The following is a 12,974-nucleotide window of genomic DNA, read 5'->3' as shown; positions in this document are numbered from 1 at the left end:
TATTTCCAAACTTTTCCTTTCCAGTCACCAAGCATAAGCTGCCTTTGTTTAACATCTGAATGTTTCTAAAGAATTTGAGTTTTCATTTCACAGTTGGAAATTTGCAGGCCTATTTTTCCTTAGCTAAATACATTCTTGTCAACTTGATATTTTGGCTCTCTAACATGAATGTCAATTACTCTTCCATCCTTACCTATAACTGTTTATCAATATGCATGCTGTATCCAACAAATTGGACTATTTACTCTTTCTTGAATATTCCTAATGTTACATTCAATGTCCCTTCAGCTCTCTAGCAATGCCTGCTACATAATATCTTTAGTAGAATGTTATCTCACTCTCTCACTTGAAACTTTATACCTGAATTTATTCTACACATTCCACTATAAATTATATTTATTTGTGCATAATATGGTAAGTATGGTAGGATGAGAATAGAACTTCAGTTTCCTCAACACATAAAACTAGAATTATACAGCCCCCCTGTTTTGAGAGAAATCTTCTGCATCCGTGGATGTTTTGTTGCCCTGGTCTAGCTTGGATTAATACTCAGTCTATAGGCACAGACCTGATCATCTACATTTGCCCTCTTACAGCACTAAATTATGTTTTCTACCTTTATCTTGTATCTACCTACCACTTCAGCATTTCACTGAAAAAAAAAAAGGGAGAAATGTGGGATTCACATATAAATCAAGTATAAAAATCAAATGAATAATCATATCTGACTTGATTGTTTATAGTTCATGATGCGTGATCAAAACCGAAAGTTTCTGTGATATGACTGCCCTTGCACTGTTCACCATGTAAGAACTTATTTACTATGTAAGAACTTGTTCACCATGTAAGAACTTGTTCATTATGCTTCAGAAGATTGGAGACTGTTGAGAATTAGGCTTGGGGTTGATTAATGATTGTGCATTGAGTCCCCTATACAGAATTTCATTGTTGTTAACAATCATTTGATCAATAAATATGAGAGATGCCCTCTCAAAAAAAAAAACTAGAATTATAATAGATTTCATAAATCTTTTTAAATAAGGTAATGAACTAGTGTGATTTTGGTTATAGTCATTAAATTTTAATAGTATTATTCACTTAAGTATAAGGTGATATAGACATTATTAAACAATTCTAATTCCAATTATATATATATATAAACTTATTATGTGCCCAAACCTAGCCCAAGTATTAAATTAGATTTACACAACAATTTTAGAGAATGAGAATGCAATGAAAGAAACAGAACAAGAGGAGAGATGGAATGTGATTTTAGAGGAGAGTTACTTATAGTTAATTTTTCAAGAAAGAGATCTCTAGTGATTAATTCATTTATTTGTTCATGAATTCTTTATTCATCTTCTACATGCTAATTTTTCATTAGTACACAGGACAGAGTAAGTAGCTTTTATTTACTAAATTCACTAAAGGGCAAGAAGCAGACGATAAGTAAACAAATAAAAGGAAAAATAATATCATGTTTATAGTAACAAGCATTGTACAAAAACAAACCAGGGCAAGAGATAAAAAGAGATTGGGGAGGGAGAATAGGTATTGTCAGATAAAGTGATTAGGGGACATACATGAGGAAATCAACCTTTTTAGCAGAGAACTTAATGACAAGCAAGAGTCAAATCTGATAATTTGGTAAAAGATACTTCAGTGAGCAGACACTAAAAAATAAATAAAATTCCCACAAAGATCAGGAAATCTTCTAAGGAAGTCTGATTACCAAATGTTCCTGCCCAGCTGAGCAAACTTTTAGATATTTTGGCTCAGTGTCTAAAGTTCTGAAGGCTTAAACTAACCAACCCTCCCAGATTTGGGGTTTTGCTGGCCACATGTTGAAGGTCAGAGGATGTGAGTGTGGGAAAGTTTTCTCTCCTGAATAAGAACACTGAGTGGTATCCAATGAATTCCTCTTTCTGATGTGAGCAAATGCTTCCTTTACTTTGTGTGCTTTAAACTGATGCCAGAGTCATCAAACTACGTGTGTTTCTATTTTTTCTCCATCTTCCTTTGTCTGCAAATCTTGAGCACATTCACAAACATCATTTAACTAAACAAACAGGCATTACAGTAGCCTGTTCTCTTTATTGTTCCTGTGGCTAGACAGTTTTCTTATTTGAGTTTCCTGACAGATTTCCCGATAAGAAGACATTATGTACTCTAAGTACATGTTCCCTATAGAGGGTTTTAGCTTTTAACTCTCATAAATTTAATTAAGAATCAATCCCTCACTCTTTTACATTGTTTACCATTAGGATCAAGAAATTGACATTTTACAAATAAATACTAACCATTAAAATGCGACTGAATCATATAACTTTTTTGCCATTTTAAAGTATAAATATATTGGCCAGATATCCATTCTTAATATGTTAAAAGAAAAATAGAAAAATACTTTTAATCCTACCTAAAATGTAAATACACTGCGTAAGCTAATCATATTTCAAATTATTTATATAAAGATAGAAGTTTGTGCTTCAAAATGTTGCCAGATCTCTCCTTTGCTCACTATTTATTGGCAGGGCAATGAAATTGCTAATTAAATTGCTGTGGGCAGTCCTGGTTCTTCATTTGGCTCTGTTAGCAAAACTTCTGCATCATACTTTAAAAATCAGTGAAGTAGCTAAAAGGAACTACCTCTAAAGCACTCAATAAGGAATTGCCCAAAGAATGATCACCTGACCAAAGATTAACACTGGATGTTAGATTTATTGGCCCTTACTCAAAACTGTAACTGTGCACAAATCTCTGGATAAAACTCTCCTATTGCCACAAAGCTCTGGATAAATTTCATCATAGAAAAGGCAAGAAAAGGGGGTTCTAGATCTGCCTGTCCTCCTACAATTTGTGGTCTAATACATGCTCAAGCTCTTTTGAACTCCACTTTTATAGTTTGTTTGGTTTGGTCTACGTGACCTCCAGGCTTCTTTGTGGGTGTACATTTCTGGCCCTCAGGTTTCTGCTGACCTGGTTGTTTCCAGTCAGCACACAGCCTGAGTCCTCTAATAGCTCTCCTGTGTGGAGGCTGATTTATGAGCCACATTCACTGTTCCTTCATTTCCAGGATTTGTGAATACAGAGGAATGAACCCAGGGGTGGGGAAGGGGCCTGGAGGAGGGAAGGAAGATGGTGCCGGTGGGGAGTCACACACCTTTCACCACTTCACTTGAGAGCAAACAAGTCACATTTCCATTAGTGTAGATGTGTAACTCTAAGGCAGGAAAGTACCTTGGGGTGAGTATTTAAAGAGGAACTGCTCAGCCTCTTCTTGTAAGATTTCAGGTTTGCCAAGCAGGCCCAAAACGTGTTGAAAGATATACCCAAGAATAACTAACTCAAGGCATTTCCTCTTGTGGGGGAACCATATGGCATATGGGAGGTTCAGTGCAGGCATCTATCCCAGAATGTAAATGTCTTTCTTTGGTAACATAGGAACACAGTGCAGCATAATGTTTTGAAGATTTCACATTCATAGTTGGAATACTGGAGATGAGCCCATAGGTCCACGATGTGTGAATTTGAATTTCTGGCTAAAGGACTGATTGGTATGCAGTATTTTTCCAGTGAGAAAAACTAGATGCCTTTCCACCATCTGGAGTCTGGTGGGCATTAACTCTAATTAAGATAGGAATGGATAGTTTACACTTTTAAGTTATATTTGCTTACTGCATTTAATAAAGTAAATTATTTTGAATTGAAACATTAGAGAATTCTGGGGTACATGAAAGTTTTGGCATTTATTTTTTGCATATATCAAACATGTTCTCCATTTGAAAAATGCTTGCATATATTTTTGGGAACATTTGGTGCTCATAATAAAATGAAGCTGTTTTAAATTGTGTTTATACCTGTTATAGATTGTGTTTGTGTCACCCCAAAATTCATATGTTCAAACTCTAATCTCCCAGGATAATGGTATTTGGAAATGAGACCTTTGGGAGATAATTAAGTCATGATGTGGAACCCCCATCATGGGATTAACGTCCTTATAATAAGAAACTAGAGCTCATTCTGTCCGCCATGTGAAGATGCAATGAGAAGATGGCTGTCTGAAAACAGGAAGAGAGCTCTCATTAGGAACTGAATCTGTCTGCTCTTTAACCTTAGACTTACCCACCTCCAGAACAGTGAAAAATGAACATTCATGGTTTTAGCCACCTATTCGATGGCAATCTGAATAGACGAAGACAGTGTGTTTACATATTTGATCTTTTTCATGGTAAACCTTGTTTACTTCTGAGGGAAGATAGTGGTTTGAGAGAAGCAGTTCTGTGCTTGACCATGTGAATAATCTACTGTAAAGTGCCTTTGTCTTCTCCTTAAGAAATCATAATTTTGGTTTATTGGATATTTTGGTATTTTAAATAAAACATTTCCTATTTGAAAAATCAAACTGAATGATAAGATATATACTTCTGAAAAGAGTTTAAGTGTCTGTATTATCTGAGTGAACAGGTCTTGTAACTTTTCAAATGTTACTAATTTAAAAGCAAACTACATGAAAGTATAGCCTGAGAAATTAAAATACTCTCTATAATATGTTTTTATTTCCTTATCCTGCTTATTTCTTCATTTAAAAAAATTTCCTAGTTTATTGGACTTCAGATACCTAATGCATGGAGCTGAATTGCAGGAGTAACTGGTAAATTGAGAACCCTGCCCCTACTCTTTGCCTGCAATCCAAATGCAGCAAGGTCCCTGGCTTGCTTCTGGATAGGTGATTAACATAGGGAATCAGATGTGACAGTATTTGTCACCTGACGTCCCTTCTAATCACCATTATAAATGGGGCAAAATCCCTATTTTTCCATCACATTTTGCAATGCTTACACTTTTTCTGAGAATTTACCAGTTCCACTGTCTATATTCTTTGACCTGAATCTAAATGGGAATAATTAACACAACCATATTGGAGTATTTAGAATGTTCATGTAGTTTTTCCTCCCTGCCACAAAGGTAAAAAAGAGCATTGGTGGTAAAGTTATTAAATACAGCCAAGACAGGACATTTTAGCAATGTCAGATACCAAACATCCGATTCATGATTTTACTGGTACCAATCCCCTGAAGGTATTGTTGAGGTAACCATAGCAAAGTAACCATGGTAAAGTAATCTGTTTTTCATATATTCATTCATTTTTAAACTAAGATTATAAGCATAGCTCTTCATATTGAAAAGTTGGTTTCACAACTCTGACTCAATTCCTTTGGGGCAGAAATATATCAAAATATAAGTTAATTTTTACAGAAATCTTTTCAGAGGGTCTACTCAAATATGTTCTGAACCTCAATATGGATCTCTCTTCCCATAAGGCATAAATTTGTAAAAACAAATAGAAAGCTTTTATCTTTAATTGTAGTTATATTTAACGAAGCCTTGTGAAAATAGGCATCTCTTGCTTCTAGACAAAACCTCAGGAACTCTCTGAGCTTTTGATTTTTTAATTCTAGTTTTATGATGGAATTTGTATGTAAAACCATAAAATATTACATAAAACAAGAAAATCCTGTGTTTATTTATACTTTATTTTATAAAATCCTCCCTTGACTTATTTTATATTAAATAAAACTAGATCATAGATATAGAGCCATATATACAAAAAAGATACTAAAATTACATTATTAACATCAGGATGCAGGAAGACTACAATATTTGGATCATGCATGCTTACTAAAGTCTCCTTCTTTGGATGTCTCCAGTGGGTGTGATGCCTACAATTATAAGAAAAAACTCTATTTAATTTTATTGTTTCATACAAACAGCCTCCTTCCAACATCAAATTGAGAAGCCCATGCCAGAGCCCCAGCTCCAAGAAATATAGTCTTTATTGGTGAAAGAGAAGATAGAATTGATATTGTCTGACCTCTTCATTTTATAGATAGGAAAATAAATACCCAGAGAAATGAAATTAACTATTTTTCACTGCTCAAGTAACTGATTTAGCAAATATTTATAGAGTAGATAATGTATGTAAGACCTTGTGCCAGGAAGTCAAGTTGGAAAAATGAGTAAGATAATACCACAAGGCAGAGCCCTAAACTGAACATTAAACTCCTTAAGGTAAAAGCAAGGACAGTAATGACTTCCAGTATGGATGGAGGGTACCGAACCCATCTTGAGGCAGTCAAGATGGGCTGAGCACTCTGAGCTGGGACTTAGAGTATAAGCAGATGCTAGCCTGGTGAGTGCAGGAGAAAAGGCATGCAGAAGGACCGAGTGCTGCGAGCACTAATACGGTCATTAGAAACTGGGTTTCCAGGATTTTATGTAGCTGCAGGAGATGCAAACAGTAACACTGTAATCATATGAAGAATTCTCAGCTATTACGAACAAAGGCTATACATTTTCTAATTTGGGTGAAAATTTCTCTTTTTCTAAAAGTTGTAAAATATTTTCACATAGCCACGTACCATCACTAATCGCATTAGTCTTTCCATTCCCCATTCTTCCAGTGGGACAAAGTTAACTTCTAATTCACTTTTAACTTTCTCTCCTCTCCTCTACTTCCCCACTCCACAGAGACCTGAAACAGCTTTTAAAAAACACTTCAAATCCATTATTTCTGCATAAAGGTTTACAACTAGTTGAAAGTGCTTGTGTCGTTCCAAATGATCATATCTGAACACTGTCAGCACTAAACAGAATTTGGAACATGTAACAACAGAGCTCAGCATTACTTTGCCTCGTTCCAGTCAGACCAGAGGAGCTACTTACTTACCTACAGAGACTGATTGTTGAGTGATGGGTACATATGAATAGGAGCTGGACATACGTAGAGAGAACAATTTTCATCATAAATGATTCCTGCTGTTAATGTACCTGAGATAAGATTTTTTGAGCAAAAGCCCATGGAAATAGTTTCCTTCCCACAATACTCCTCTAGATTTCAAGATTTCCCCAGTGTGTGGTTTCATTATGAAATGGATTTTAGTGTTGAAAGTCAGTCCTTATGACCTAGTTAGCTGAAGCTGCTACTTAAGTGCAAAGCCACTTACCCATTCCTGAATTGAGATCGTGGAAGATGAGGGATTAAACGTATGTAGTTTCTATGATAAAATAAGCACCTCTATGATCCTTTCTGTTGCCAGGCAGCTGCATCTGGGAGGTCTCTCCCTGCGCACCAGGTGAAACCTCAACCTGGACGGGCGAGGGTTCTTGACTCTGAATGAGAAAGAATTCTCAAGCAGGTCAGAAGAGTATAGGTAAGAAAGGAATTTATTAAAGCAAGAGTAGCCGGGAGTGGTAGCTGCCTTGCAGGTGGTTGAGAACAGGAAAGTGCAGACGGAAAGCGAGAAAGTTTGCTGAACACCTTCTTGGTATAGGGCATATTCCCTTGCCATGTCTTCAAACCAGGGTTACTTGGCATCCTGTGTCTACTTGGATCTGCACTGCATGGGGGCTAGCCCCTACCACCCCAGGATTTGGGGGAGCTGAGGAGCATGGGATGGGGTGAGATTATGTTCTGAGAACTTCCCAAAGAAGGGAGATTTTTCAGGCAGGCTCCTGCAGCTGCTGTTCTGTCCTGGTCACCCAGGCGACAGGAACATGCAGGCCCAAATCTGAGCTCTCAGTAGCCCCTCCCTACTTATCAGGGGTAAAGTGGAAACTAAGTGAAGACTTAGAAGTATAATGAAAAAACAAAGAAACAAAGACACTTATTACTGGAAAAGCACAGAGAGGAAAAACGCAATTGAGTAGTGAGAAAGCTTTATCTAGTGTTATGCACTTAAAGAGAGAAGTGCAGGCCTTACCAGAGAGGAGGTGTGCTAAAAGGCTGGGGATTCCCTATTTTAAGAATTTTTCAAAGGGCCAGGGGGTATAGACTTGTAAAGTGGTCTCAACATGCTTATCTCTGGTGAGAGACATTAATTCTCTTCTCTTCCGTGATCAGTCCTCCAGGTATTTCTGCAAAATTACCTTAATGCAAGAAATTTATTGATCTGGTTCCTCCCCCAGATAGCAGCTTCCCTCTGGGAACATATCAATCAAGACCACTCGCTGAGCCCCCAAAGTGGGTTGAGTTATTGTCAGTTTGCTAAACAATATGTTAGGGATCTTACTTCTTAACTTCCTTTTTTTTAAAATGGAATCTTAGCTTTAAGATGGAATCCTTCCTGTTCTTACTATACTGTTTATATATCATCATTTTTCATCATAGGCAGGAAAAGTTAACTGTCATGCTTGTCTCCTGTCTCTGCCCTATCTAATTTCCAAAATATTCTACAATGCATCCTGAGGAGACATTACATGTAGTGGAGTTGGAGGTCCAACAATCTTCTACTCCTTTCCAAACAAATCTAAATTAAAAATAAGGTCACATTAAAAGCAGTACATCTATATATTTCTCCATGGATCCACACTATAGCATATGGGAGACATTATAACAAAGAGATTAAGAGCTTTGGTATCAGAAAAACATGAGAATGAATCCTTCTTTAGTTATTTACTATGCAACAATGTTTAAATTAATTGTATCATGTCAGGTTTGGTATATAGGTTATGTTAAACACATGTATATATACAATTTGGGTGAAATCAGCAATTTTTCTCTCCTAAATGTTTAGTAGGGCTACCTTGTAAAACTACTGAGTTTCAAGGTTTATTATGTTTTGATCATTTTGATTACAGATTTAATCTCTTAGTCATTATAAGACCTTTTAGAACTTTATTCTAATTATACTAGAAAAGTAAATGGCAATAAGAAGTGCTTTTCTAGGAATTTCACTATTTCATCTAATTTTTCAAATTTATTACTACAAAATTGTTTATAATATCATCATATTTTATCATAAGAACCTATAAGGATACCCTCTTTTAAAAATTCATGATACTGATGCTTTGTGTTTACTTTCCTGTCTTGATCAGTATCACAAGGGATTTACCAATTTTATGAGTTCATTCAAATAAAATATTTGGTTTTACTTCTCTTCTTTATCAATTATATGTTGTCCAATGCATTTTTTTCTGCTTTTCACTTCATTATTTTCTTCATTTTACTTTCTCTGAGTTCAAGTTGCTATTAATTTTATAACTTCTTGAGATACATGCTTATTAGACCATTACTTATCAGCCTTTCTTCATTTCTAATATATGTGTCTAAGAATATACACTTCCATTAAACACCTAGCTTTGGCTCTATCCCAAACATGTTTAAATATAATATCTAAATATCACTTAGCTCAAGTTATTTTCTAAATCTTTTGTAATTTCTTTTTTTATATATTGATCATTTTAAAATATATTTCTTAATTAAAAAAAATTTGGAATTACTAGCTTTCTTTCTATTATTATTTTCTGGCACAATACCATTGTGATTAGAAGACATATTTTATATGATTTCAACTTTAAAATATATTAAAATGTGCTTTATGACCCCATATAAGTCAACTTTTCAATGTTTCTTGTGCATCTGAAAAAAATGTGTATTATGTAGTCAAAGGCATATGTTTATCATGCACATTAGTCCAAATTTGTTAATGGTATTGCTCGTCATCGATATCCTCCACTATAACTTGGACTATTACATCAGTTAGTGTAAGACTTTTACCAGAATAGTCAACATTGATTTAGGATTTGTCTAATCCTCCTTCTAGATCTATCATGATATTTTGAGGTCATGAATTAGGTAGAAACAAAATTTGCGTATGTATTTAACCACTGGATTCAATTTATTAGCACCATACAGTGATATTCTTTCATAATAAAATGCCTTATGCCTTAAAATCTATTTTCTTTGATATTTATATAACTACTGTGATTTTAGTGTTTGCATTATACATGTTTCTAATCCTTTTATTCTCAAAATCTCTGTGTTCTTATGTTTTACCTGTTCTACATATATTCCCATGCCAGAGGGCAAGGCTACCACCTATCCACACCAAGTTAGGACTTTTTAATCTAATCAGGCAAATTTTATTTTAACTATATAATTAGTCCACTTTAATTTATTCTAAATCAATCATTGGTCATATATTTTGGGATAATAGCTACCTTTTGGCTATGCATTTTTATGTTTCCTTCTTTTCTACACTTTTTGAATTGTTAGAGCATTTGTAGATTTCCATTTCTTCATCAGAGTTTTATGCCATATGTCTATTATAGTGGTTACCCTATAAATGAGTTTAAGTATTAACAGAAACTTTTACCTTTTTCCTTTTAAAACTTGTGATGGTTTTAGAAAAGTAACTCCAAACATGCATGCTATTATTATGTATTTTAATTGATAAAGAAATATATTTTAAATTCTTCTAAGGTACTCTTATTGCTGTTCTATATATCAATATGCATCTACCTTTACCCATATATTTAATACCTTTTGTTATTAATTCCTTTCAGCAGCTCCATATTTTTATTTTGTACATTTCTTCCATTTGGAAAACATCATTTGAAGAACATTTGCTGCCTGAAACTCACTCAACGTTTGTTTGCCTGAAATATATTTATTTCTACCCATTCTTGAAGAATATTTTTGTTGATTATAGATCCTAGACTCATGATTTATCCTTAGTATATTAAAAATGTTCTCTAATCTTCTGGTATATTTTATTGTGATTATATTATTGCAATGAACAGCTGTTTACCTAAATTCTAAACTTTGAAAGATATATGTCTTTTTTCTTTCCCTTTTTAAGATTTTTCTCATTGCAATTTTTCTTTCAGCTGCAGTCTTGTGTCACAGTAGAGGAAATTTTTTTCTGGGTATTTTTATTCTTCCTGCTTTTACTTTTCCTTTTCCTTCAACAAATTGCATTTATTGAATTTGTGCCTTAATATTTTTCATAATATTTTGCAAATATTATATTCCACAATATCTTCCAACATTGCTTTTGTCCCCTTTTCCTTTTCTCTTTTCAGAAAAAAAAAATAAATGTGTATTTTAAAACTTTAAATGTATTAATTCTACATTTCACCCTCTTTTGGTTATTTTCTACCTTTTCTATCTCTCTATGCTTAATGCTGTATACATTCTTCCATTCTACATTTTTATCTTCACCCAAAGAGAAGTACCTAATCTGTTGTCAAACCCATCCTTATATTTAAGTATGACTATTTTAAGTTTTAGTGCTAAAATTTATCTTTGGTTCAATTTCCAATCTGCTATTTACCTTTTATAATTTCCAAATATCTGTTGAAATTTTCAAGCTTGAATCCTACTTATTTGAACATATAACATATAACTATATATAGTGTGTATATGACAGTGCCATTACACGTAGTCTCTAGGGGTCCATACTGAAAAAAGTAATCCTTAGTCATCATCCCAAACATTGCCTCTGCAAAATTCTATGGTTCTGCTCATTGTTCTGGCTCTTGCTTCATTTTTCCTGCCTCCCCATATGCCTGGTTATATGATTGTCTACTAGATGTTATATTTAAAATTATTTATAGAAACTCTCTACTAGAAACTATGAAACATGTCTGAGAGAAAATAAAGAAGTTCTAAATAAATAAAAAGGATTATGTTTGTGGATTAAAACACTGAATACTGCTGAGAAAGCAATTCTTCCCAAATTGACCTATAAATTTAATGCAGTCCCAATAAAAATTTCAATACTCCTCACATTTTTGTAGACATCACTAGTAAATTGTAAATGTGTATGGAAATGCAAAGAAACTAGGAAAACAAAGCAACATTTTAAAAGAACAGAGTTTCTCTACCTGATTTCAAGACTTACTTAAGACTGTAGTTAAGACAGTTTGCTATTGGTAAAATGATATACAGATCCATAGAAGAGAACAGAAAGTCCTTAAATAGGATCATATAATGCAACAAAAATTATAAAACTTCTAAAGAAAATACAGGAGGAAATCTTTGAGACTCTGGTGGGGATTAGATAGACCACAAAGAGCACTAACCATCAAAAAATGAAAAATTTGACTTTCCAACATTAAAAAAAAAACAGCTCTTTCAAAGATACCATTAAGAAAATGAAATGAAAACCATGACTGGTAAAATAATGCTCACTATATATATATATATCTCTTTTAAAGAAATATGTAATAATTATTTCAATATAATAACAATAACATAAGCCTATTTTTTTAATCAGTAGATTAGTAAAACATTATGAGAAATGTTGAAGACAAAAGAAAAGGATAGTGGTATTTTTAATAGTCTAATATTAAGTATTTTTTTAAATTGGGTGGTTACCAAGAAATACTTAAGAACAATAACACACAAAGTATTTACTGAGTAAAGAACCAGGTTTGGTTTCATATATTTTGACTTTAAGAAGTGGACATAAAGCAAAGGAATGGAAAGACAATATGTTAGGATAGGGTAGAGGGAGGAAAAGAGTTGAATTTTGAAAATATTAGACTTTAGGTACCTAACCCAATGTTTAACGGCTCTGTCCAACAGGCTGACAAGCTGGAGATTACTTGAAGGAGGTTTTCAGAGAAAGTGGAGAAAAAGCCTGAGAGGATGGTGTCATGAAGTCAGAGAAAGAAGAAGTGATATTTTGAGTAGCAATATAATGTCAAAAATATTAAATAAAAATGGAGGAATGACCACCATTATTTGGCAACTACGCTCTGGTTAATTTAGTGGAAAGAATTTCCATGGACGGAGGGAGGCAGAAATAAAATCGTAATAGGTTGTGTGAATAAGATATGAGGAGATGAAAACAAGAATTGTGAATGGACTATTCCCTCAGTAAAACTGATTATAAGTGAATGAATAAATGGGATTTTCTAGTAAGAGCTTATGGAAAAGATGTTACAAGCAAAGGCATGAGTAAACTCAGAGCTACAGCTGTTACTGGAGATGGGTCCTTGGTCTTGTTCGGAGATCAAGAATTCAAGAACAGATGCAAAATGTGGTTAAGCATTAAGAGTTTATTTGGAGAATAAAAGTTCAGAGAAAGACAAGAGGGCATGCCTGAGAGTTGGGGCAGAGCAGACCCAGAGGGAGTGGTGCAGAGAAAACTAAAGGGAGCGTTTTTTATATAACAGGAAATGAATAT

This window comes from Manis pentadactyla, chromosome 5 (assembly GCF_030020395.1).
Source record: "Manis pentadactyla isolate mManPen7 chromosome 5, mManPen7.hap1, whole genome shotgun sequence".
Lineage (NCBI taxonomy): Eukaryota > Metazoa > Chordata > Mammalia > Pholidota > Manidae > Manis > Manis pentadactyla.
This window is presented reverse-complemented; position numbering follows the sequence as displayed.